The sequence below is a fragment of the Mytilus californianus genome, unplaced genomic scaffold, assembly GCF_021869535.1.
Source record: "Mytilus californianus isolate M0D057914Y unplaced genomic scaffold, xbMytCali1.0.p SCAF_4, whole genome shotgun sequence".
NCBI lineage: Eukaryota > Metazoa > Mollusca > Bivalvia > Mytilida > Mytilidae > Mytilus > Mytilus californianus.
The window spans coordinates 112559031-112583036 of NW_026262690.1; the positions used below are offsets into that span (position 1 = coordinate 112559031).

Below are 24006 nucleotides of genomic sequence, written 5' to 3' on the forward strand. Positions count from 1 at the left end.
TTGTCACCTTCACGTTATAGCCCAGGATTTGTTCTTTTCTCCAATGTGAGATTATTCTCCATATATAAAATTTTGGAAACTATTACACTGAGTTTTTCTTTCTTGTTGAAATAATAATAAAGTAACTAACACATAAAACCACTGAGAATGATATATTAAATGCGTAACATTACAAAAATAACTTGTCAATAGAATAGCTTTAGGCAAATAGTGTGCACCAGGTCAATTTCCTAGATATACAGGCATGCAAAGAAATAAAAAAGTGGGAACAATCAACTGAATTTAACGCATTCAAGCATGCAAACAGACTGTAACGATACTAGAGAGGTATTATCATCTCAGAAATTGGACCAGTAAAATCAATACGAGTCAGGAGAAAAGAAGAGTTATTTTGCTGATGCCCAGTGATCAGTCTCTGTCAATTTGAAGAAAACTCACACATTTCAAATTATGCCAAGACAGTCAGTCTATCGAATGAACATTTCAATTACACATTTTCTATTTTTGAGTACTATACATTGCCGAACATGCTGCTGGTGAGATAACAAGAATTGAAAACCGTACATATAAATTTACATCGAAATGATACGACTGTACGTAAATTGATATCGAATCAAAACTACACGTGTACACTCAAAGGCATACTCATACTCACCAATACAGCCCGGGTCAAATCATGTTTTAGTCGATACAATTCCCTTGTCAAAGAGATTCTGATCGTAACAAGTGGACAAGCGTTACTGGAAGGTATCAAATTTAATAAATTGAAAGGTAAAAAACTAATTGCTCCGGGTGAGGATCGAACTCACAACCTCCGCATTCCTCATACTGTGCTATGCACAGTGAAGGTACTGTCTATAAGTACGGCGCGCTAACCGATTGTGCCACCGGAGCAATGTTACAAAGTGACTTAAAACTTAAGCTTTTATACAACAGTTGTTTTCTGGCGTAACGTCTGCATTATAAATGAAGCCGATGAATCTTTACGTTCCATTTTCTATGTTATTTTTTACATATACCTTAATGAATGAGACAACATATATTCTGGACACTCCTGTTATGTTCTGTAAAGAATATTCCAAAGAATTATATTTAACATAGGGAAGCCAGACTTTTTCCGTTCATCATAATTGATATTTTGCAATGTCCTAATATAAAGATTGAACAAGGTACATGAAAACATTTCTTCAAAATAGGCCACATCATATGACCAACTTCCGTAGACATTCTTTACAATAAATACATAAATTTACTGGTAATTGTCATCAGCCCGTGATAGCTCAGTTGGTAGAGCGGGAGACTGTGGAGTGGTCGAGTGGACCTTTACTTGAAAGGACGTTGTTTTTGTGTGAAGTGAAAATATTACTCTGGAATAAGTAATTGCTCGGATATCCAAGCTGAAATATGGAATATTAACATTCTAACTTGTTTTAGAAGTAAGTTTTTTTCATTTATATTGAAAAAACCGTCGTTTGTAACTGTTTGAAATATTGTAAATATTGTCGGATTGTAAGAGGCTACCCGAGGGTGAATTATAATACTGTTTTGACAATAATCATAATGGAGAGACTTCCATCTTTATTGATGAGTACTATAGAAAACGCATGTGAACAATTTCGGAATATTGCATTCACTGTGCATGGTGAAAATGACAGGGCCCGTATATCCATAGTATTTACGAATCAAGATAGTAGTAAAAGTAAACGAAAGTCGAACTCTACAGTCAATCGTGACAAGAAACGAATGCGAGAATATAACAATAATAATGAAAATGTTGAAAATGTTGAAAATCATACTGATGTGATATATTCAGATCGTTCATCTGAAAATAATCAAATACCGAGTGAAAAGATATCGACAAATACCTCAGATAAAATGGACTTTGAAGATAACCCGCCTGAGGCCTCCGCTAAAGGTAACATTGAAATTGTAAATAGTCCAAATATAGATATGTGTTCAATCGATACAGGTAATGAATTGTCTTTGTCATCAAATTGTGTAACCAGTAAAATTGTAAACAATGTAAATAAAAGTAAACATGGATTACCTGTTGAGAGATTTGAAAAGAATATATGTACCGTAGAAAAAGAAAATTTAGTATCAAAATGTACAATTAGTCAAACGAATAATAGTGATAGTGTATCCACTACGTCAACAGGTGTACAATCATGTGATAAATTGAAAGAACATAATAATACCGTACAAGAAAGTGGAATTATTAATAAAATTGTTTTGAAAAAAAACCCGGTGTGGTATGGACATTTTAATTGGAAAAACGCAAAGAGAACGTCTGATATTGTTTTATATGGACCGTAAAGAGTTTGAAGTTCTCCTTAGAGGGGAACGAGATTACTTTAGATTTAACAAAGTACTAACTGAAGATTTTCAAGATGTACGAACTACAAAACTAATGACTGATGCAGTGAGTCAAGGAATACTGAAGATGGAAAAAGTTGTGAAAATTAAAAAATTGTAACATTTTTATTAGTATTTTGTATTTTGTATTTGTAGGGAGAAAGTGTGTATGTTTCTGTGAGAAAATGTGGATAAAAGGTTTTTGCTGAATAGTGATAATTATTTTGTGATGTTGTTTGCTTGTCTTATTGTTGCTGATAAGTGACTTGATATTTAATACTTTTGATTTTATTTGCGTGGTGGAATGGAGACCAGCCCTATGCGAACTATTATTTCGATTGTATCAATTTTCGTCATATGTCGGACAGTAAGACTGTACAAACACTTAACTCTTTGATTTTTCATTGCATTCTGTGTAAGCTTTTTATAATTTTGAATGTAGGAGCTGAATGGTAGATTAGAATGAAATTGAATATAAGTATAGGGATATGATGTTTTTCTATAGAAAATGATATATATAAAAATATGAGTATACAAAAATTTATAATCAGACAATCATGTTCGTGACAAATATTTCACGCAATATAGATAATGTTTCATTTATGATTCATTTCAGCGAAAGGACAATAACTATTGACAATGTTTTCATTTTTGTGTAATTGAAACTGTGATATGTATATACAAATTGTGAATATAATAAAGATAAAAAAAAAAAGAGCGGGAGACTGTAATGGTATAGAATCTAGTAATCTCTAGGTCGGTGGTTCGAATCCGCCTCGCGGGATATATTTTTGTCACCTTCACGTTATAGCCCAGGATTTGTTCTTTTCTCCAATGTGAGATTATTCTCCATATATAAAATTTTGGAAACTATTACACTGAGTTTTTCTTTCTTGTTGAAATAATAATAAAGTAACTAACACATAAAACCACTGAGAATGATATATTAAATGCGTAACATTACAAAAATAACTTGTCAATAGAATAGCTTTAGGCAAATAGTGTGCACCAGGTCAATTTCCTAGATATACAGGCATGCAAAGAAATAAAAAAGTGGGAACAATCAACTGAATTTAACGCATTCAAGCATGCAAACAGACTGTAACGATACTAGAGAGGTATTATCATCTCAGAAATTGGACCAGTAAAATCAATACGAGTCAGGAGAAAAGAAGAGTTATTTTGCTGATGCCCAGTGATCAGTCTCTGTCAATTTGAAGAAAACTCACACATTTCAAATTATGCCAAGACAGTCAGTCTATCGAATGAACATTTCAATTACACATTTTCTATTTTTGAGTACTATACATTGCCGAACATGCTGCTGGTGAGATAACAAGAATTGAAAACCGTACATATAAATTTACATCGAAATGATACGACTGTACGTAAATTGATATCGAATCAAAACTACACGTGTACACTCAAAGGCATACTCATACTCACCAATACAGCCCGGGTCAAATCATGTTTTAGTCGATACAATTCCCTTGTCAAAGAGATTCTGATCGTAACAAGTGGACAAGCGTTACTGGAAGGTATCAAATTTAATAAATTGAAAGGTAAAAAACTAATTGCTCCGGGTGAGGATCGAACTCACAACCTCCGCATTCCTCATACTGTGCTATGCACAGTGAAGGTACTGTCTATAAGTACGGCGCGCTAACCGATTGTGCCACCGGAGCAATGTTACAAAGTGACTTAAAACTTAAGCTTTTATACAACAGTTGTTTTCTGGCGTAACGTCTGCATTATAAATGAAGCCGATGAATCTTTACGTTCCATTTTCTATGTTATTTTTTACATATACCTTAATGAATGAGACAACATATATTCTGGACACTCCTGTTATGTTCTGTAAAGAATATTCCAAAGAATTATATTTAACATAGGGAAGCCAGACTTTTTCCGTTCATCATAATTGATATTTTGCAATGTCCTAATATAAAGATTGAACAAGGTACATGAAAACATTTCTTCAAAATAGGCCACATCATATGACCAACTTCCGTAGACATTCTTTACAATAAATACATAAATTTACTGGTAATTGTCATCAGCCCGTGATAGCTCAGTTGGTAGAGCGGGAGACTGTAGTGGTATAGAATCTAGTAATCTCTAGGTCGGTGGTTCGAATCCGCCTCGCGGGATATATTTTTGTCACCTTCACGTTATAGCCCAGGATTTGTTCTTTTCTCCAATGTGAGATTATTCTCCATATATAAAATTTTGGAAACTATTACACTGAGTTTTTCTTTCTTGTTGAAATAATAATAAAGTAACTAACACATAAAACCACTGAGAATGATATATTAAATGCGTAACATTACAAAAATAACTTGTCAATAGAATAGCTTTAGGCAAATAGTGTGCACCAGGTCAATTTCCTAGATATACAGGCATGCAAAGAAATAAAAAAGTGGGAACAATCAACTGAATTTAACGCATTCAAGCATGCAAACAGACTGTAACGATACTAGAGAGGTATTATCATCTCAGAAATTGGACCAGTAAAATCAATACGAGTCAGGAGAAAAGAAGAGTTATTTTGCTGATGCCCAGTGATCAGTCTCTGTCAATTTGAAGAAAACTCACACATTTCAAATTATGCCAAGACAGTCAGTCTATCGAATGAACATTTCAATTACACATTTTCTATTTTTGAGTACTATACATTGCCGAACATGCTGCTGGTGAGATAACAAGAATTGAAAACCGTACATATAAATTTACATCGAAATGATACGACTGTACGTAAATTGATATCGAATCAAAACTACACGTGTACACTCAAAGGCATACTCATACTCACCAATACAGCCCGGGTCAAATCATGTTTTAGTCGATACAATTCCCTTGTCAAAGAGATTCTGATCGTAACAAGTGGACAAGCGTTACTGGAAGGTATCAAATTTAATAAATTGAAAGGTAAAAAACTAATTGCTCCGGGTGAGGATCGAACTCACAACCTCCGCATTCCTCATACTGTGCTATGCACAGTGAAGGTACTGTCTATAAGTACGGCGCGCTAACCGATTGTGCCACCGGAGCAATGTTACAAAGTGACTTAAAACTTAAGCTTTTATACAACAGTTGTTTTCTGGCGTAACGTCTGCATTATAAATGAAGCCGATGAATCTTTACGTTCCATTTTCTATGTTATTTTTTACATATACCTTAATGAATGAGACAACATATATTCTGGACACTCCTGTTATGTTCTGTAAAGAATATTCCAAAGAATTATATTTAACATAGGGAAGCCAGACTTTTTCCGTTCATCATAATTGATATTTTGCAATGTCCTAATATAAAGATTGAACAAGGTACATGAAAACATTTCTTCAAAATAGGCCACATCATATGACCAACTTCCGTAGACATTCTTTACAATAAATACATAAATTTACTGGTAATTGTCATCAGCCCGTGATAGCTCAGTTGGTAGAGCGGGAGACTGTAGTGGTATAGAATCTAGTAATCTCTAGGTCGGTGGTTCGAATCCGCCTCGCGGGATATATTTTTGTCACCTTCACGTTATAGCCCAGGATTTGTTCTTTTCTCCAATGTGAGATTATTCTCCATATATAAAATTTTGGAAACTATTACACTGAGTTTTTCTTTCTTGTTGAAATAATAATAAAGTAACTAACACATAAAACCACTGAGAATGATATATTAAATGCGTAACATTACAAAAATAACTTGTCAATAGGATAGCTTTAGGCAAATAGTGTGCACCAGGTCAATTTCCTAGATATACAGGCATGCAAAGAAATAAAAAAGTGGGAACAATCAACTGAATTTAACGCATTCAAGCATGCAAACAGACTGTAACGATACTAGAGAGGTATTATCATCTCAGAAATTGGACCAGTAAAATCAATACGAGTCAGGAGAAAAGAAGAGTTATTTTGCTGATGCCCAGTGATCAGTCTCTGTCAATTTGAAGAAAACTCACACATTTCAAATTATGCCAAGACAGTCAGTCTATCGAATGAACATTTCAATTACACATTTTCTATTTTTGAGTACTATACATTGCCGAACATGCTGCTGGTGAGATAACAAGAATTGAAAACCGTACATATAAATTTACATCGAAATGATACGACTGTACGTAAATTGATATCGAATCAAAACTACACGTGTACACTCAAAGGCATACTCATACTCACCAATACAGCCCGGGTCAAATCATGTTTTAGTCGATACAATTCCCTTGTCAAAGAGATTCTGATCGTAACAAGTGGACAAGCGTTACTGGAAGGTATCAAATTTAATAAATTGAAAGGTAAAAAACTAATTGCTCCGGGTGAGGATCGAACTCACAACCTCCGCATTCCTCATACTGTGCTATGCACAGTGAAGGTACTGTCTATAAGTACGGCGCGCTAACCGATTGTGCCACCGGAGCAATGTTACAAAGTGACTTAAAACTTAAGCTTTTATACAACAGTTGTTTTCTGGCGTAACGTCTGCATTATAAATGAAGCCGATGAATCTTTACGTTCCATTTTCTATGTTATTTTTTACATATACCTTAATGAATGAGACAACATATATTCTGGACACTCCTGTTATGTTCTGTAAAGAATATTCCAAAGAATTATATTTAACATAGGGAAGCCAGACTTTTTCCGTTCATCATAATTGATATTTTGCAATGTCCTAATATAAAGATTGAACAAGGTACATGAAAACATTTCTTCAAAATAGGCCACATCATATGACCAACTTCCGTAGACATTCTTTACAATAAATACATAAATTTACTGGTAATTGTCATCAGCCCGTGATAGCTCAGTTGGTAGAGCGGGAGACTGTAGTGGTATAGAATCTAGTAATCTCTAGGTCGGTGGTTCGAATCCGCCTCGCGGGATATATTTTTGTCACCTTCACGTTATAGCCCAGGATTTGTTCTTTTCTCCAATGTGAGATTATTCTCCATATATAAAATTTTGGAAACTATTACACTGAGTTTTTCTTTCTTGTTGAAATAATAATAAAGTAACTAACACATAAAACCACTGAGAATGATATATTAAATGCGTAACATTACAAAAATAACTTGTCAATAGAATAGCTTTAGGCAAATAGTGTGCACCAGGTCAATTTCCTAGATATACAGGCATGCAAAGAAATAAAAAAGTGGGAACAATCAACTGAATTTAACGCATTCAAGCATGCAAACAGACTGTAACGATACTAGAGAGGTATTATCATCTCAGAAATTGGACCAGTAAAATCAATACGAGTCAGGAGAAAAGAAGAGTTATTTTGCTGATGCCCAGTGATCAGTCTCTGTCAATTTGAAGAAAACTCACACATTTCAAATTATGCCAAGACAGTCAGTCTATCGAATGAACATTTCAATTACACATTTTCTATTTTTGAGTACTATACATTGCCGAACATGCTGCTGGTGAGATAACAAGAATTGAAAACCGTACATATAAATTTACATCGAAATGATACGACTGTACGTAAATTGATATCGAATCAAAACTACACGTGTACACTCAAAGGCATACTCATACTCACCAATACAGCCCGGGTCAAATCATGTTTTAGTCGATACAATTCCCTTGTCAAAGAGATTCTGATCGTAACAAGTGGACAAGCGTTACTGGAAGGTATCAAATTTAATAAATTGAAAGGTAAAAAACTAATTGCTCCGGGTGAGGATCGAACTCACAACCTCCGCATTCCTCATACTGTGCTATGCACAGTGAAGGTACTGTCTATAAGTACGGCGCGCTAACCGATTGTGCCACCGGAGCAATGTTACAAAGTGACTTAAAACTTAAGCTTTTATACAACAGTTGTTTTCTGGCGTAACGTCTGCATTATAAATGAAGCCGATGAATCTTTACGTTCCATTTTCTATGTTATTTTTTACATATACCTTAATGAATGAGACAACATATATTCTGGACACTCCTGTTATGTTCTGTAAAGAATATTCCAAAGAATTATATTTAACATAGGGAAGCCAGACTTTTTCCGTTCATCATAATTGATATTTTGCAATGTCCTAATATAAAGATTGAACAAGGTACATGAAAACATTTCTTCAAAATAGGCCACATCATATGACCAACTTCCGTAGACATTCTTTACAATAAATACATAAATTTACTGGTAATTGTCATCAGCCCGTGATAGCTCAGTTGGTAGAGCGGGAGACTGTAGTGGTATAGAATCTAGTAATCTCTAGGTCGGTGGTTCGAATCCGCCTCGCGGGATATATTTTTGTCACCTTCACGTTATAGCCCAGGATTTGTTCTTTTCTCCAATGTGAGATTATTCTCCATATATAAAATTTTGGAAACTATTACACTGAGTTTTTCTTTCTTGTTGAAATAATAATAAAGTAACTAACACATAAAACCACTGAGAATGATATATTAAATGCGTAACATTACAAAAATAACTTGTCAATAGAATAGCTTTAGGCAAATAGTGTGCACCAGGTCAATTTCCTAGATATACAGGCATGCAAAGAAATAAAAAAGTGGGAACAATCAACTGAATTTAACGCATTCAAGCATGCAAACAGACTGTAACGATACTAGAGAGGTATTATCATCTCAGAAATTGGACCAGTAAAATCAATACGAGTCAGGAGAAAAGAAGAGTTATTTTGCTGATGCCCAGTGATCAGTCTCTGTCAATTTGAAGAAAACTCACACATTTCAAATTATGCCAAGACAGTCAGTCTATCGAATGAACATTTCAATTACACATTTTCTATTTTTGAGTACTATACATTGCCGAACATGCTGCTGGTGAGATAACAAGAATTGAAAACCGTACATATAAATTTACATCGAAATGATACGACTGTACGTAAATTGATATCGAATCAAAACTACACGTGTACACTCAAAGGCATACTCATACTCACCAATACAGCCCGGGTCAAATCATGTTTTAGTCGATACAATTCCCTTGTCAAAGAGATTCTGATCGTAACAAGTGGACAAGCGTTACTGGAAGGTATCAAATTTAATAAATTGAAAGGTAAAAAACTAATTGCTCCGGGTGAGGATCGAACTCACAACCTCCGCATTCCTCATACTGTGCTATGCACAGTGAAGGTACTGTCTATAAGTACGGCGCGCTAACCGATTGTGCCACCGGAGCAATGTTACAAAGTGACTTAAAACTTAAGCTTTTATACAACAGTTGTTTTCTGGCGTAACGTCTGCATTATAAATGAAGCCGATGAATCTTTACGTTCCATTTTCTATGTTATTTTTTACATATACCTTAATGAATGAGACAACATATATTCTGGACACTCCTGTTATGTTCTGTAAAGAATATTCCAAAGAATTATATTTAACATAGGGAAGCCAGACTTTTTCCGTTCATCATAATTGATATTTTGCAATGTCCTAATATAAAGATTGAACAAGGTACATGAAAACATTTCTTCAAAATAGGCCACATCATATGACCAACTTCCGTAGACATTCTTTACAATAAATACATAAATTTACTGGTAATTGTCATCAGCCCGTGATAGCTCAGTTGGTAGAGCGGGAGACTGTAGTGGTATAGAATCTAGTAATCTCTAGGTCGGTGGTTCGAATCCGCCTCGCGGGATATATTTTTGTCACCTTCACGTTATAGCCCAGGATTTGTTCTTTTCTCCAATGTGAGATTATTCTCCATATATAAAATTTTGGAAACTATTACACTGAGTTTTTCTTTCTTGTTGAAATAATAATAAAGTAACTAACACATAAAACCACTGAGAATGATATATTAAATGCGTAACATTACAAAAATAACTTGTCAATAGAATAGCTTTAGGCAAATAGTGTGCACCAGGTCAATTTCCTAGATATACAGGCATGCAAAGAAATAAAAAAGTGGGAACAATCAACTGAATTTAACGCATTCAAGCATGCAAACAGACTGTAACGATACTAGAGAGGTATTATCATCTCAGAAATTGGACCAGTAAAATCAATACGAGTCAGGAGAAAAGAAGAGTTATTTTGCTGATGCCCAGTGATCAGTCTCTGTCAATTTGAAGAAAACTCACACATTTCAAATTATGCCAAGACAGTCAGTCTATCGAATGAACATTTCAATTACACATTTTCTATTTTTGAGTACTATACATTGCCGAACATGCTGCTGGTGAGATAACAAGAATTGAAAACCGTACATATAAATTTACATCGAAATGATACGACTGTACGTAAATTGATATCGAATCAAAACTACACGTGTACACTCAAAGGCATACTCATACTCACCAATACAGCCCGGGTCAAATCATGTTTTAGTCGATACAATTCCCTTGTCAAAGAGATTCTGATCGTAACAAGTGGACAAGCGTTACTGGAAGGTATCAAATTTAATAAATTGAAAGGTAAAAAACTAATTGCTCCGGGTGAGGATCGAACTCACAACCTCCGCATTCCTCATACTGTGCTATGCACAGTGAAGGTACTGTCTATAAGTACGGCGCGCTAACCGATTGTGCCACCGGAGCAATGTTACAAAGTGACTTAAAACTTAAGCTTTTATACAACAGTTGTTTTCTGGCGTAACGTCTGCATTATAAATGAAGCCGATGAATCTTTACGTTCCATTTTCTATGTTATTTTTTACATATACCTTAATGAATGAGACAACATATATTCTGGACACTCCTGTTATGTTCTGTAAAGAATATTCCAAAGAATTATATTTAACATAGGGAAGCCAGACTTTTTCCGTTCATCATAATTGATATTTTGCAATGTCCTAATATAAAGATTGAACAAGGTACATGAAAACATTTCTTCAAAATAGGCCACATCATATGACCAACTTCCGTAGACATTCTTTACAATAAATACATAAATTTACTGGTAATTGTCATCAGCCCGTGATAGCTCAGTTGGTAGAGCGGGAGACTGTAGTGGTATAGAATCTAGTAATCTCTAGGTCGGTGGTTCGAATCCGCCTCGCGGGATATATTTTTGTCACCTTCACGTTATAGCCCAGGATTTGTTCTTTTCTCCAATGTGAGATTATTCTCCATATATAAAATTTTGGAAACTATTACACTGAGTTTTTCTTTCTTGTTGAAATAATAATAAAGTAACTAACACATAAAACCACTGAGAATGATATATTAAATGCGTAACATTACAAAAATAACTTGTCAATAGAATAGCTTTAGGCAAATAGTGTGCACCAGGTCAATTTCCTAGATATACAGGCATGCAAAGAAATAAAAAAGTGGGAACAATCAACTGAATTTAACGCATTCAAGCATGCAAACAGACTGTAACGATACTAGAGAGGTATTATCATCTCAGAAATTGGACCAGTAAAATCAATACGAGTCAGGAGAAAAGAAGAGTTATTTTGCTGATGCCCAGTGATCAGTCTCTGTCAATTTGAAGAAAACTCACACATTTCAAATTATGCCAAGACAGTCAGTCTATCGAATGAACATTTCAATTACACATTTTCTATTTTTGAGTACTATACATTGCCGAACATGCTGCTGGTGAGATAACAAGAATTGAAAACCGTACATATAAATTTACATCGAAATGATACGACTGTACGTAAATTGATATCGAATCAAAACTACACGTGTACACTCAAAGGCATACTCATACTCACCAATACAGCCCGGGTCAAATCATGTTTTAGTCGATACAATTCCCTTGTCAAAGAGATTCTGATCGTAACAAGTGGACAAGCGTTACTGGAAGGTATCAAATTTAATAAATTGAAAGGTAAAAAACTAATTGCTCCGGGTGAGGATCGAACTCACAACCTCCGCATTCCTCATACTGTGCTATGCACAGTGAAGGTACTGTCTATAAGTACGGCGCGCTAACCGATTGTGCCACCGGAGCAATGTTACAAAGTGACTTAAAACTTAAGCTTTTATACAACAGTTGTTTTCTGGCGTAACGTCTGCATTATAAATGAAGCCGATGAATCTTTACGTTCCATTTTCTATGTTATTTTTTACATATACCTTAATGAATGAGACAACATATATTCTGGACACTCCTGTTATGTTCTGTAAAGAATATTCCAAAGAATTATATTTAACATAGGGAAGCCAGACTTTTTCCGTTCATCATAATTGATATTTTGCAATGTCCTAATATAAAGATTGAACAAGGTACATGAAAACATTTCTTCAAAATAGGCCACATCATATGACCAACTTCCGTAGACATTCTTTACAATAAATACATAAATTTACTGGTAATTGTCATCAGCCCGTGATAGCTCAGTTGGTAGAGCGGGAGACTGTAGTGGTATAGAATCTAGTAATCTCTAGGTCGGTGGTTCGAATCCGCCTCGCGGGATATATTTTTGTCACCTTCACGTTATAGCCCAGGATTTGTTCTTTTCTCCAATGTGAGATTATTCTCCATATATAAAATTTTGGAAACTATTACACTGAGTTTTTCTTTCTTGTTGAAATAATAATAAAGTAACTAACACATAAAACCACTGAGAATGATATATTAAATGCGTAACATTACAAAAATAACTTGTCAATAGAATAGCTTTAGGCAAATAGTGTGCACCAGGTCAATTTCCTAGATATACAGGCATGCAAAGAAATAAAAAAGTGGGAACAATCAACTGAATTTAACGCATTCAAGCATGCAAACAGACTGTAACGATACTAGAGAGGTATTATCATCTCAGAAATTGGACCAGTAAAATCAATACGAGTCAGGAGAAAAGAAGAGTTATTTTGCTGATGCCCAGTGATCAGTCTCTGTCAATTTGAAGAAAACTCACACATTTCAAATTATGCCAAGACAGTCAGTCTATCGAATGAACATTTCAATTACACATTTTCTATTTTTGAGTACTATACATTGCCGAACATGCTGCTGGTGAGATAACAAGAATTGAAAACCGTACATATAAATTTACATCGAAATGATACGACTGTACGTAAATTGATATCGAATCAAAACTACACGTGTACACTCAAAGGCATACTCATACTCACCAATACAGCCCGGGTCAAATCATGTTTTAGTCGATACAATTCCCTTGTCAAAGAGATTCTGATCGTAACAAGTGGACAAGCGTTACTGGAAGGTATCAAATTTAATAAATTGAAAGGTAAAAAACTAATTGCTCCGGGTGAGGATCGAACTCACAACCTCCGCATTCCTCATACTGTGCTATGCACAGTGAAGGTACTGTCTATAAGTACGGCGCGCTAACCGATTGTGCCACCGGAGCAATGTTACAAAGTGACTTAAAACTTAAGCTTTTATACAACAGTTGTTTTCTGGCGTAACGTCTGCATTATAAATGAAGCCGATGAATCTTTACGTTCCATTTTCTATGTTATTTTTTACATATACCTTAATGAATGAGACAACATATATTCTGGACACTCCTGTTATGTTCTGTAAAGAATATTCCAAAGAATTATATTTAACATAGGGAAGCCAGACTTTTTCCGTTCATCATAATTGATATTTTGCAATGTCCTAATATAAAGATTGAACAAGGTACATGAAAACATTTCTTCAAAATAGGCCACATCATATGACCAACTTCCGTAGACATTCTTTACAATAAATACATAAATTTACTGGTAATTGTCATCAGCCCGTGATAGCTCAGTTGGTAGAGCGGGAGACTGTAGTGGTATAGAATCTAGTAATCTCTAGGTCGGTGGTTCGAATCCGCCTCGCGGGATATATTTTTGTCACCTTCACGTTATAGCCCAGGATTTGTTCTTTTCTCCAATGTGAGATTATTCTCCATATATAAAATTTTGGAAACTATTACACTGAGTTTTTCTTTCTTGTTGAAATAATAATAAAGTAACTAACACATAAAACCACTGAGAATGATATATTAAATGCGTAACATTACAAAAATAACTTGTCAATAGAATAGCTTTAGGCAAATAGTGTGCACCAGGTCAATTTCCTAGATATACAGGCATGCAAAGAAATAAAAAAGTGGGAACAATCAACTGAATTTAACGCATTCAAGCATGCAAACAGACTGTAACGATACTAGAGAGGTATTATCATCTCAGAAATTGGACCAGTAAAATCAATACGAGTCAGGAGAAAAGAAGAGTTATTTTGCTGATGCCCAGTGATCAGTCTCTGTCAATTTGAAGAAAACTCACACATTTCAAATTATGCCAAGACAGTCAGTCTATCGAATGAACATTTCAATTACACATTTTCTATTTTTGAGTACTATACATTGCCGAACATGCTGCTGGTGAGATAACAAGAATTGAAAACCGTACATATAAATTTACATCGAAATGATACGACTGTACGTAAATTGATATCGAATCAAAACTACACGTGTACACTCAAAGGCATACTCATACTCACCAATACAGCCCGGGTCAAATCATGTTTTAGTCGATACAATTCCCTTGTCAAAGAGATTCTGATCGTAACAAGTGGACAAGCGTTACTGGAAGGTATCAAATTTAATAAATTGAAAGGTAAAAAACTAATTGCTCCGGGTGAGGATCGAACTCACAACCTCCGCATTCCTCATACTGTGCTATGCACAGTGAAGGTACTGTCTATAAGTACGGCGCGCTAACCGATTGTGCCACCGGAGCAATGTTACAAAGTGACTTAAAACTTAAGCTTTTATACAACAGTTGTTTTCTGGCGTAACGTCTGCATTATAAATGAAGCCGATGAATCTTTACGTTCCATTTTCTATGTTATTTTTTACATATACCTTAATGAATGAGACAACATATATTCTGGACACTCCTGTTATGTTCTGTAAAGAATATTCCAAAGAATTATATTTAACATAGGGAAGCCAGACTTTTTCCGTTCATCATAATTGATATTTTGCAATGTCCTAATATAAAGATTGAACAAGGTACATGAAAACATTTCTTCAAAATAGGCCACATCATATGACCAACTTCCGTAGACATTCTTTACAATAAATACATAAATTTACTGGTAATTGTCATCAGCCCGTGATAGCTCAGTTGGTAGAGCGGGAGACTGTAGTGGTATAGAATCTAGTAATCTCTAGGTCGGTGGTTCGAATCCGCCTCGCGGGATATATTTTTGTCACCTTCACGTTATAGCCCAGGATTTGTTCTTTTCTCCAATGTGAGATTATTCTCCATATATAAAATTTTGGAAACTATTACACTGAGTTTTTCTTTCTTGTTGAAATAATAATAAAGTAACTAACACATAAAACCACTGAGAATGATATATTAAATGCGTAACATTACAAAAATAACTTGTCAATAGAATAGCTTTAGGCAAATAGTGTGCACCAGGTCAATTTCCTAGATATACAGGCATGCAAAGAAATAAAAAAGTGGGAACAATCAACTGAATTTAACGCATTCAAGCATGCAAACAGACTGTAACGATACTAGAGAGGTATTATCATCTCAGAAATTGGACCAGTAAAATCAATACGAGTCAGGAGAAAAGAAGAGTTATTTTGCTGATGCCCAGTGATCAGTCTCTGTCAATTTGAAGAAAACTCACACATTTCAAATTATGCCAAGACAGTCAGTCTATCGAATGAACATTTCAATTACACATTTTCTATTTTTGAGTACTATACATTGCCGAACATGCTGCTGGTGAGATAACAAGAATTGAAAACCGTACATATAAATTTACATCGAAATGATACGACTGTACGTAAATTGATATCGAATCAAAACTACACGTGTACACTCAAAGGCATACTCATACTCACCAATACAGCCCGGGTCAAATCATGTTTTAGTCGATACAATTCCCTTGTCAAAGAGATTCTGATCGTAACAAGTGGACAAGCGTTACTGGAAGGTATCAAATTTAATAAATTGAAAGGTAAAAAACTAATTGCTCCGGGTGAGGATCGAACTCACAACCTCCGCATTCCTCATACTGTGCTATGCACAGTGAAGGTACTGTCTATAAGTACGGCGCGCTAACCGATTGTGCCACCGGAGCAATGTTACAAAGTGACTTAAAACTTAAGCTTTTATACAACAGTTGTTTTCTGGCGTAACGTCTGCATTATAAATGAAGCCGATGAATCTTTACGTTCCATTTTCTATGTTATTTTTTACATATACCTTAATGAATGAGACAACATATATTCTGGACACTCCTGTTATGTTCTGTAAAGAATATTCCAAAGAATTATATTTAACATAGGGAAGCCAGACTTTTTCCGTTCATCATAATTGATATTTTGCAATGTCCTAATATAAAGATTGAACAAGGTACATGAAAACATTTCTTCAAAATAGGCCACATCATATGACCAACTTCCGTAGACATTCTTTACAATAAATACATAAATTTACTGGTAATTGTCATCAGCCCGTGATAGCTCAGTTGGTAGAGCGGGAGACTGTAGTGGTATAGAATCTAGTAATCTCTAGGTCGGTGGTTCGAATCCGCCTCGCGGGATATATTTTTGTCACCTTCACGTTATAGCCCAGGATTTGTTCTTTTCTCCAATGTGAGATTATTCTCCATATATAAAATTTTGGAAACTATTACACTGAGTTTTTCTTTCTTGTTGAAATAATAATAAAGTAACTAACACATAAAACCACTGAGAATGATATATTAAATGCGTAACATTACAAAAATAACTTGTCAATAGAATAGCTTTAGGCAAATAGTGTGCACCAGGTCAATTTCCTAGATATACAGGCATGCAAAGAAATAAAAAAGTGGGAACAATCAACTGAATTTAACGCATTCAAGCATGCAAACAGACTGTAACGATACTAGAGAGGTATTATCATCTCAGAAATTGGACCAGTAAAATCAATACGAGTCAGGAGAAAAGAAGAGTTATTTTGCTGATGCCCAGTGATCAGTCTCTGTCAATTTGAAGAAAACTCACACATTTCAAATTATGCCAAGACAGTCAGTCTATCGAATGAACATTTCAATTACACATTTTCTATTTTTGAGTACTATACATTGCCGAACATGCTGCTGGTGAGATAACAAGAATTGAAAACCGTACATATAAATTTACATCGAAATGATACGACTGTACGTAAATTGATATCGAATCAAAACTACACGTGTACACTCAAAGGCATACTCATACTCACCAATACAGCCCGGGTCAAATCATGTTTTAGTCGATACAATTCCCTTGTCAAAGAGATTCTGATCGTAACAAGTGGACAAGCGTTACTGGAAGGTATCAAATTTAATAAATTGAAAGGTAAAAAACTAATTGCTCCGGGTGAGGATCGAACTCACAACCTCCGCATTCCTCATACTGTGCTATGCACAGTGAAGGTACTGTCTATAAGTACGGCGCGCTAACCGATTGTGCCACCGGAGCAATGTTACAAACTTGAAATATTACCTACTTTGCCTTCCTTAACTCAATGAATAAAAATAGTTCCTAATTTAGTTTCCGAATAAATTAACCGATTGTTACTGACAGAACAGAATTCATTATGACTGACTTATTTTACAATAGGGGCACACAGTATGTATACTACTTATTTAATTTATAACCGCAAATAGGTTGTTTCCTTTTTCGGAACTACTTTACAGGATGCCGAGAGTATGGAAAGCAATTTTCGCATAATTATCCTTATTTAAGATAAATTTATTCTAAAAGGTTGTCAATTTTACATTGTAATTAGATGTTTGAATAATGGCTTTATTGATTTAAGTTTTAAATCTTGTTTTCAATGAATTAAAACAAAACTAAATAGTACTGCTATTATATTATGAACATTCAAGGACATTCTGTCGATACCTAGATTTTGGCATTGCACAAGAATCATGTTTTTCTCTGACTGTTAATGATGTCTTTACATTGAACCCATTGTATGTTAGATGTGTACTATTTGCTATTGTTGTCTTTATTTATTAGAAGTTATTGGCTTTGAACTAACTTTTAGTACCTGCGAGTACTCTCTAAAAGGTATTTAGTATCTTTAGTGTTTTTGGTTTGCTGCTTATGTGCTTTGTGTCGATCTGATGAGTGAGAGCCCTTTTCAGCTGATTTTTATATTGTGCTTTTACACCACTGTCCAAGGTTATTGGGAGGGTTGGTCGCCCACAAACATGTTTAACCCCGCTCCATTCTGTATGTGCCTGTCCAAAGTCAAGAGCCTGTAATTTTGTAGTTGCATTTTTGTTTTTTCGTTTATTATTTTGTATATGAATCTTCTTATTAGTTTTTTCGTTTGAACTGTTGTTTTTGTTTTTGTAATTTCAGGGTCATTTATTATTAAAATCTTGCTATGCGGTATGGGGTTTGCTCATTGTTGAAGGCCGTACGATGACCTATACTACTCCTTCTATGTGGATAATCTGCAGTCGCAATTTCCATAACGCAGATATACTGTGCGCATGTGTCAACCAGTACACACCAGGTTAAAAATAAACAAAAAAGAACGAAAACAAAGAAATATGTTATGTTTGCAATAACTGAACAGGGTCAAATTTAGATATCCACTGTTACACCAGGAACTCCCACACACATACCCGGAAGGCGTCGGTTGTGGGGGCTTGGATTGCACTTTCAGGAAGCTGATTCCAATCAACAATTGTTCTATGGATGAATCTGTATTCATATGCACCCGTTAATGTGCTGACACTGAAAAACCTGTCTCTGTGATATTGCCTGGGTGTTACGGTTGGTTTCTTGATGTAATCTGGAATGGTGACTGTTGCTTCTCCATGCAAGATCTTATACAGTAGTGTAAGCCTATCTCATTTTCTGCGTGTTACTAGGGTTGGCCAATCAAGTGTCTGTGTGATGTTGGTAACAGTTCCTGGTCCCGAGGAATAACTTGTTACAAAGCGGGCAGGTCTTCGTTGTACCATTTCAATTTGGTTAAGATGGCACTTTTTGTATGGGTCCCATACTACTGGAGATGCATACTCGAGGTGTGGTCGAACTAATGTTTTGTATGCACTCTCTTTTATATCTTGTGGACATTTGTTTACGATCTTCTTAGAAATCCTAGTGTTTGATTAGCTTTTTATGCTACTTTAGATATATGGTGATCTCAATTCATGTCATGTTAACTGTTATCATAACTTACAAAACCAAGCCTGGTTTAATTTCCATTATAATGACTTCTTTCAGACGTTATCTATGAAACCTTGATTTTTTTAAAGAGAATTTGACAACACAAATTACGTTTCATCTTTACTAAATTCGTTTATAGATCTTAAGATTCGGTGTATTAGAGTGTATCCTTGCCGTTATGTTGTTTATAGAGCTCGTAAACTAAAATACTTATGAATAAACGTGTTCTTAAAAATTGTCAATTTGAAATTGTAATAAGATTTATAAATATTGGCATCGGTGCTAACATTGGTTTATATTTTAAATAGTATAAGATGCAACTAAATATATTATTATTATCAAGTTATGAACACATATGATTCTGCATACTGATGAAACTAATATTTTGACATTGTACAAGATCAGGCCTTTCTCATGACTACTTATGACGTCTTTACACTTCACCCGTTGGAAGTGTACTGATTGTCCTTTTAAGGATGTTCGCCCCTCTTGTTTTTGATCTTTTGCCAGATATTCGGAATCCTCTGGTTTTATTCATGTAGTGCCATTAAAAATTTTGCCCGCTTATCCCTACTTTTCTTTTCATAATTTTATTATATATAGTTTAAAAAGCCACATTTGAAAATCTTACAAAATCCTTGTTATTTTTTCATTGTTTTTGAAAGAAAAAAGGTGCCAATGTTAAATGTATGAAAAATCTAGAGACAATCATTTCCCGCCAAAGTTTCAATGGCTTATATCTCGAAAAAAAGCACACGGACCCTTCATTTTTTTTTCTGCTTTTTTAGTTCCTTCATTTATATACTATCAATTTATAACAGTCTTTTAAAAATCTTGTTATTTTGAAATAGAGTAGCGAATATCTTTAATCTTGTAAAACGTAGTCCTCCTCATTATGTACCTGTACCAAGTCAGGCTATCTGGATCATGTATTGTTTGTGCGTCTCCTTTTTTGTTTTGGAGGAGTCAGATGTTGGTGATTGATGTAGTCTGTTGTATTATTTAATATTTTTGGTAATATCTGTTATTCTTTTTATGTATTTAGAAGTTGTAAAAAAAGACGGAAGATAAAAAGGGACATTCTAAACTCATATGTCAAAAAGAAACGGATAAAACCATTGCAAAACACGAATAACGATGAAAAGACAAAACAAATTCCACAAAACACTACCTAGAAAACTTAAGACTAAGCAACACGAACTCCATCAAAAACAGGGGGTGCTCTCAGGTACTCCACTAGAGTAAGAAGGTCCTGCTTCACATGTAAAATCAATCATGTTGATCATGATAAGTACAAGTTCGGTGATAAGTCTAATTCTTGGATGTCACTATCGAAATTCGTGAGTCAGGCCTTTTAATTTTATTTTCATATATTGTTCTTATGTTCCGATGTTACACCTTTTAACGGGTATGGTGGATAAATGAGCGATCATAAACATAACTATTTATATAGCTAACTATATACGGTATGGGTTTTGTTCATTGTTGAACGATGACTTATTATTGTCTACATCCTCGGCCTTTGGGCGCTGGTTAATATTTGTCTCATTGACAAAAAATTCAGAAATTATTCACAAAAAAGAAAACAGAAAAATGATGTAAACATTTACATGCCAGTGCACTGTCTTCAGGAATATAATCTATGGTAAAAAAATCTCTGTTATAATTTAAAAGACAGGCGAAAGATACCAAAGGGACATTCAAACTCATAAGTCGAAAATAAACTAACAACGCCATGACTAAAAAAGAAAAAGACCAAAAGACAAATAATGGTACACAAAACACAACATAGAAAACTAAAGACTGAGCAACACAAACCCCATCAACAACTGGGGGTGATCTCAGGTGCGCCCGGAAGGGTAAGCAGATCCTGCTCCACATGTGGCACCCGTCGTGTTGCTCATGTTAGTACAAACCCGGTAATAAGTCTAATTTGGTAGGTCACATTCGGTGAAAAGGGGACGGGATTGTAGTTACGACATTTAGAACATATCCGCTATCATCTGTGAAACGGATATTCCATAACGGTCAATCAACTCGGGATGGCGTCCGACAAGTTATACATATATTAAGTTCATTAAAATCCAAACCAAAAAATCAGAAAACCAGTTTACATGGAAAAGGAAACACAATGGCATTATCCCAAGTAGAATAGATTGCTTTCTAATAAATTCTGACATAAGAATAATAAGTACAGATATCCAGCTAGCAGTAATTAACTGCACAGACCATTAAATAAAACATATACTAGTATTAAAAAAATCATGTAAGGGATACTTCAAATGAAACAATGATATATTAAATGAAAGCAAATTTCAAAAGATTATTTCAAAACTTATAGATAAATGTAAAGCAGAAGCAATAGAAAAACAACTATGAAGATGCATGTTTATTGATGTATTGATGACCCAAATCCTTCTTTCCAGTGACTACTGTATCACTAGCCAGTCAACACCGAGATTGAGAGTTCTAATCCCGCACGGTGCAGATGCATTCGACTCCAATCTTAACTGACTAAGATTGTCAGTTTTTCTACCGAAACTCGGTGGATATCTACTGGCACTCCGGTTTCCTTCACCAATAAAAACTGACCGCCATGAAATAGCACAATAGTGTTGAAAGTGGCGATAAACACTAATCAATCAATCAAATGGTCAATCAATCTTTCCAGTGTCGGAGTGATTATTATAAGGAGTGTCGAATTCTACAAATAATATACTACAGTTCTGTGTATCGATGACAGCATTTGCTGCATATTTTACGGAGTTGGGTTTTACCCACAGTATGGAACATGAAACATACACTAGCTAGGATGTACGCAACGCATGATTTTTATTACCTGTGTGTCAACTTGGTACACGATGCACGTATTTCTATGTCTGGATGTGTTGACTGAGTACATGATACAGGTATTATAGTACCTCTTAAATGAATTGCTCTCATTCCTAATCATGTTTCTTTAAAGCACATGACAGTTACACCATAAATATTAAAATAAGAAGATGTGGTATGATTGCCAATGAGACAACTCTCCACCAGAGACCAAATTACGTACAATTTAACAATTATAGGTCACCGTACGGCCTTCAGTAATGAGAAAAACCCATACCTACAACTACAACAACAAATATTTTATTTGCCAATCACGGCGCCCAAAATGAGCAGAATAATTACAATATAATTTCAAACATAATATAAAAGTAAATTTTTGTTATTCTGGACCCTTTATTGGACAGTACACTCACAGCATACCAATTATTAATTAAATGTAAATAGTAACTATAATTGCAAATGCATATATGATCATATATATATATATATATACATAATTAAGATCCATTTACATCGGTGATCCGTTTATTTGGCAATCGCCAATGGCAGTCAGCAGGGTTTACTAACATTTGTTGTTCGACCTGTTAGTCAAATGCGTTTAGTTAAAATATACTTTTTCACTTTTTTGGTCTTTTGGAAAATGTTGTTTGTGCTGTATTTAGACCCCTCTAACAAGAAATTTGTTTTGCATGCACACGTAAAAAAAATGCGGTTTTTATCCAACGCAATCATAGGTTTAAACGTTGTTTTCAATTTAGACTTGTTTATATATATATATATATATATTTTTTTTATCTTCCTTTCCCATTAACCAAACAAACAGAGATTTGTTACCAAGTTTTGAAATATTTTTGTTTCTACTAAATATTTTGCTAAGATATGGATTTCTACCATTAACAAAAGCTTTACATGTTAAAAGAAAATGCATCTCATCTTCTATTTCCTCATTACAGAGTTTGCATGTTCTATTTTCTAGTTTTATATTATAGTAACGACCTTGTTCTATTTCAAGTTTGTGAGCTCCAATTCTAAATCTTGTTAAACACATCTTTGAAGATATGGTAATTTCAATAAGTATGGCTCAAAATTAAAGTTTGGTTTGAATAATCGATAAGTTCGAAGTTTATTTCCAGAGGTCTTATTTTGTCTTTTATTATTGAATAATTCTTTCTTCCATAAGTTACAATATTTCAAATATAATTTCTTTTTCACCATATTCCTAATGTTTGTTTTAGATGAGAGTACTTGATACTCTTGTAAACCTGGCAATTTCAGGATAGCATGAATACAAATAGTCCAAGATTTCTTCCCAGCTTTCGATAATGTATTTGAGAGAGAGTATGCATTTGTTAATAAAATATTATTTGTAATATGAATTCTTTTCCAATATTTAATCATGTTTGTTAAAATATCTAACATTAGAGGATAACGACCTAATTCACCAGATATGGCCAAATTTGTTGCATGCATATTCACTCCTAATGTAAATCTGCAGAATTATAGATGCACTTTCTCGATGTTTAGATCTCTACAAAGTCTATAGAAATAATTTAGTTCTGTGTCATTCTTTAACTTCTTTGAATTAAAACAACCCCATATTTCTGAAACCATATAATAATAATACGGGTTTCACTGTGAGATCAAAAATGTGCATTAGAGTGGAGATATTAGGTTTATAATTGGTAAAATATTAAGTATATATCTAAAGAAAGCTTTTAGACCTTTTTTATATAACATATGTTTGGCTTCTGAAAAGCTGCTAGA

General features: G+C 34.4%; 22 non-coding genes across 22 annotated transcripts; 10 read left to right on the forward strand and 12 right to left on the reverse strand.

Annotated features, from left to right (window-relative positions):
• Positions 1-784: 784 nt before the first annotated feature.
• Trnai-uau (transfer RNA isoleucine (anticodon UAU)) lies at positions 785-894 on the reverse strand. The gene is made up of 2 exons: positions 857-894; positions 785-820 (listed from the first exon to the last, which is right to left on the reverse strand). It is a non-coding gene; the product is annotated as a tRNA-Ile (tRNA).
• A 3036-nt stretch (positions 895-3930) lies between these two features.
• Positions 3931-4040, reverse strand: Trnai-uau (transfer RNA isoleucine (anticodon UAU)). The gene is made up of 2 exons: positions 4003-4040; positions 3931-3966 (listed from the first exon to the last, which is right to left on the reverse strand). It is a non-coding gene; the product is annotated as a tRNA-Ile (tRNA).
• Positions 4041-4415: 375 nt separating this feature from the next.
• Positions 4416-4505, forward strand: Trnay-gua (transfer RNA tyrosine (anticodon GUA)). Its single transcript is given in 2 exon segments — positions 4416-4452; positions 4470-4505. It is a non-coding gene; the product is annotated as a tRNA-Tyr (tRNA).
• Positions 4506-5296: 791 nt separating this feature from the next.
• Positions 5297-5406, reverse strand: Trnai-uau (transfer RNA isoleucine (anticodon UAU)). The gene is made up of 2 exons: positions 5369-5406; positions 5297-5332 (listed from the first exon to the last, which is right to left on the reverse strand). It is a non-coding gene; the product is annotated as a tRNA-Ile (tRNA).
• Positions 5407-5781: 375 nt separating this feature from the next.
• On the forward strand, positions 5782-5871 carry Trnay-gua (transfer RNA tyrosine (anticodon GUA)). The gene is given in 2 exon segments: positions 5782-5818; positions 5836-5871. It is a non-coding gene; the product is annotated as a tRNA-Tyr (tRNA).
• Positions 5872-6662: 791 nt separating this feature from the next.
• Positions 6663-6772, reverse strand: Trnai-uau (transfer RNA isoleucine (anticodon UAU)). The gene is made up of 2 exons: positions 6735-6772; positions 6663-6698 (listed from the first exon to the last, which is right to left on the reverse strand). It is a non-coding gene; the product is annotated as a tRNA-Ile (tRNA).
• Positions 6773-7147: 375 nt separating this feature from the next.
• On the forward strand, positions 7148-7237 carry Trnay-gua (transfer RNA tyrosine (anticodon GUA)). Its single transcript is given in 2 exon segments — positions 7148-7184; positions 7202-7237. It is a non-coding gene; the product is annotated as a tRNA-Tyr (tRNA).
• A 791-nt stretch (positions 7238-8028) lies between these two features.
• Trnai-uau (transfer RNA isoleucine (anticodon UAU)) lies at positions 8029-8138 on the reverse strand. Its single transcript has 2 exons — positions 8101-8138; positions 8029-8064 (listed from the first exon to the last, which is right to left on the reverse strand). It is a non-coding gene; the product is annotated as a tRNA-Ile (tRNA).
• A 375-nt stretch (positions 8139-8513) lies between these two features.
• Trnay-gua (transfer RNA tyrosine (anticodon GUA)) lies at positions 8514-8603 on the forward strand. Its single transcript is given in 2 exon segments — positions 8514-8550; positions 8568-8603. It is a non-coding gene; the product is annotated as a tRNA-Tyr (tRNA).
• Positions 8604-9394: 791 nt separating this feature from the next.
• On the reverse strand, positions 9395-9504 carry Trnai-uau (transfer RNA isoleucine (anticodon UAU)). Its single transcript has 2 exons — positions 9467-9504; positions 9395-9430 (listed from the first exon to the last, which is right to left on the reverse strand). It is a non-coding gene; the product is annotated as a tRNA-Ile (tRNA).
• A 375-nt stretch (positions 9505-9879) lies between these two features.
• Trnay-gua (transfer RNA tyrosine (anticodon GUA)) lies at positions 9880-9969 on the forward strand. Its single transcript is given in 2 exon segments — positions 9880-9916; positions 9934-9969. It is a non-coding gene; the product is annotated as a tRNA-Tyr (tRNA).
• Positions 9970-10760: 791 nt separating this feature from the next.
• Positions 10761-10870, reverse strand: Trnai-uau (transfer RNA isoleucine (anticodon UAU)). Its single transcript has 2 exons — positions 10833-10870; positions 10761-10796 (listed from the first exon to the last, which is right to left on the reverse strand). It is a non-coding gene; the product is annotated as a tRNA-Ile (tRNA).
• Positions 10871-11245: 375 nt separating this feature from the next.
• Positions 11246-11335, forward strand: Trnay-gua (transfer RNA tyrosine (anticodon GUA)). The gene is given in 2 exon segments: positions 11246-11282; positions 11300-11335. It is a non-coding gene; the product is annotated as a tRNA-Tyr (tRNA).
• A 791-nt stretch (positions 11336-12126) lies between these two features.
• On the reverse strand, positions 12127-12236 carry Trnai-uau (transfer RNA isoleucine (anticodon UAU)). The gene is made up of 2 exons: positions 12199-12236; positions 12127-12162 (listed from the first exon to the last, which is right to left on the reverse strand). It is a non-coding gene; the product is annotated as a tRNA-Ile (tRNA).
• A 375-nt stretch (positions 12237-12611) lies between these two features.
• On the forward strand, positions 12612-12701 carry Trnay-gua (transfer RNA tyrosine (anticodon GUA)). The gene is given in 2 exon segments: positions 12612-12648; positions 12666-12701. It is a non-coding gene; the product is annotated as a tRNA-Tyr (tRNA).
• Positions 12702-13492: 791 nt separating this feature from the next.
• Trnai-uau (transfer RNA isoleucine (anticodon UAU)) lies at positions 13493-13602 on the reverse strand. The gene is made up of 2 exons: positions 13565-13602; positions 13493-13528 (listed from the first exon to the last, which is right to left on the reverse strand). It is a non-coding gene; the product is annotated as a tRNA-Ile (tRNA).
• A 375-nt stretch (positions 13603-13977) lies between these two features.
• On the forward strand, positions 13978-14067 carry Trnay-gua (transfer RNA tyrosine (anticodon GUA)). The gene is given in 2 exon segments: positions 13978-14014; positions 14032-14067. It is a non-coding gene; the product is annotated as a tRNA-Tyr (tRNA).
• Positions 14068-14858: 791 nt separating this feature from the next.
• On the reverse strand, positions 14859-14968 carry Trnai-uau (transfer RNA isoleucine (anticodon UAU)). Its single transcript has 2 exons — positions 14931-14968; positions 14859-14894 (listed from the first exon to the last, which is right to left on the reverse strand). It is a non-coding gene; the product is annotated as a tRNA-Ile (tRNA).
• A 375-nt stretch (positions 14969-15343) lies between these two features.
• Positions 15344-15433, forward strand: Trnay-gua (transfer RNA tyrosine (anticodon GUA)). The gene is given in 2 exon segments: positions 15344-15380; positions 15398-15433. It is a non-coding gene; the product is annotated as a tRNA-Tyr (tRNA).
• A 791-nt stretch (positions 15434-16224) lies between these two features.
• Trnai-uau (transfer RNA isoleucine (anticodon UAU)) lies at positions 16225-16334 on the reverse strand. The gene is made up of 2 exons: positions 16297-16334; positions 16225-16260 (listed from the first exon to the last, which is right to left on the reverse strand). It is a non-coding gene; the product is annotated as a tRNA-Ile (tRNA).
• Positions 16335-16709: 375 nt separating this feature from the next.
• On the forward strand, positions 16710-16799 carry Trnay-gua (transfer RNA tyrosine (anticodon GUA)). The gene is given in 2 exon segments: positions 16710-16746; positions 16764-16799. It is a non-coding gene; the product is annotated as a tRNA-Tyr (tRNA).
• A 791-nt stretch (positions 16800-17590) lies between these two features.
• Positions 17591-17700, reverse strand: Trnai-uau (transfer RNA isoleucine (anticodon UAU)). The gene is made up of 2 exons: positions 17663-17700; positions 17591-17626 (listed from the first exon to the last, which is right to left on the reverse strand). It is a non-coding gene; the product is annotated as a tRNA-Ile (tRNA).
• Between the last annotated feature and the right edge of the window lie 6306 nt (positions 17701-24006).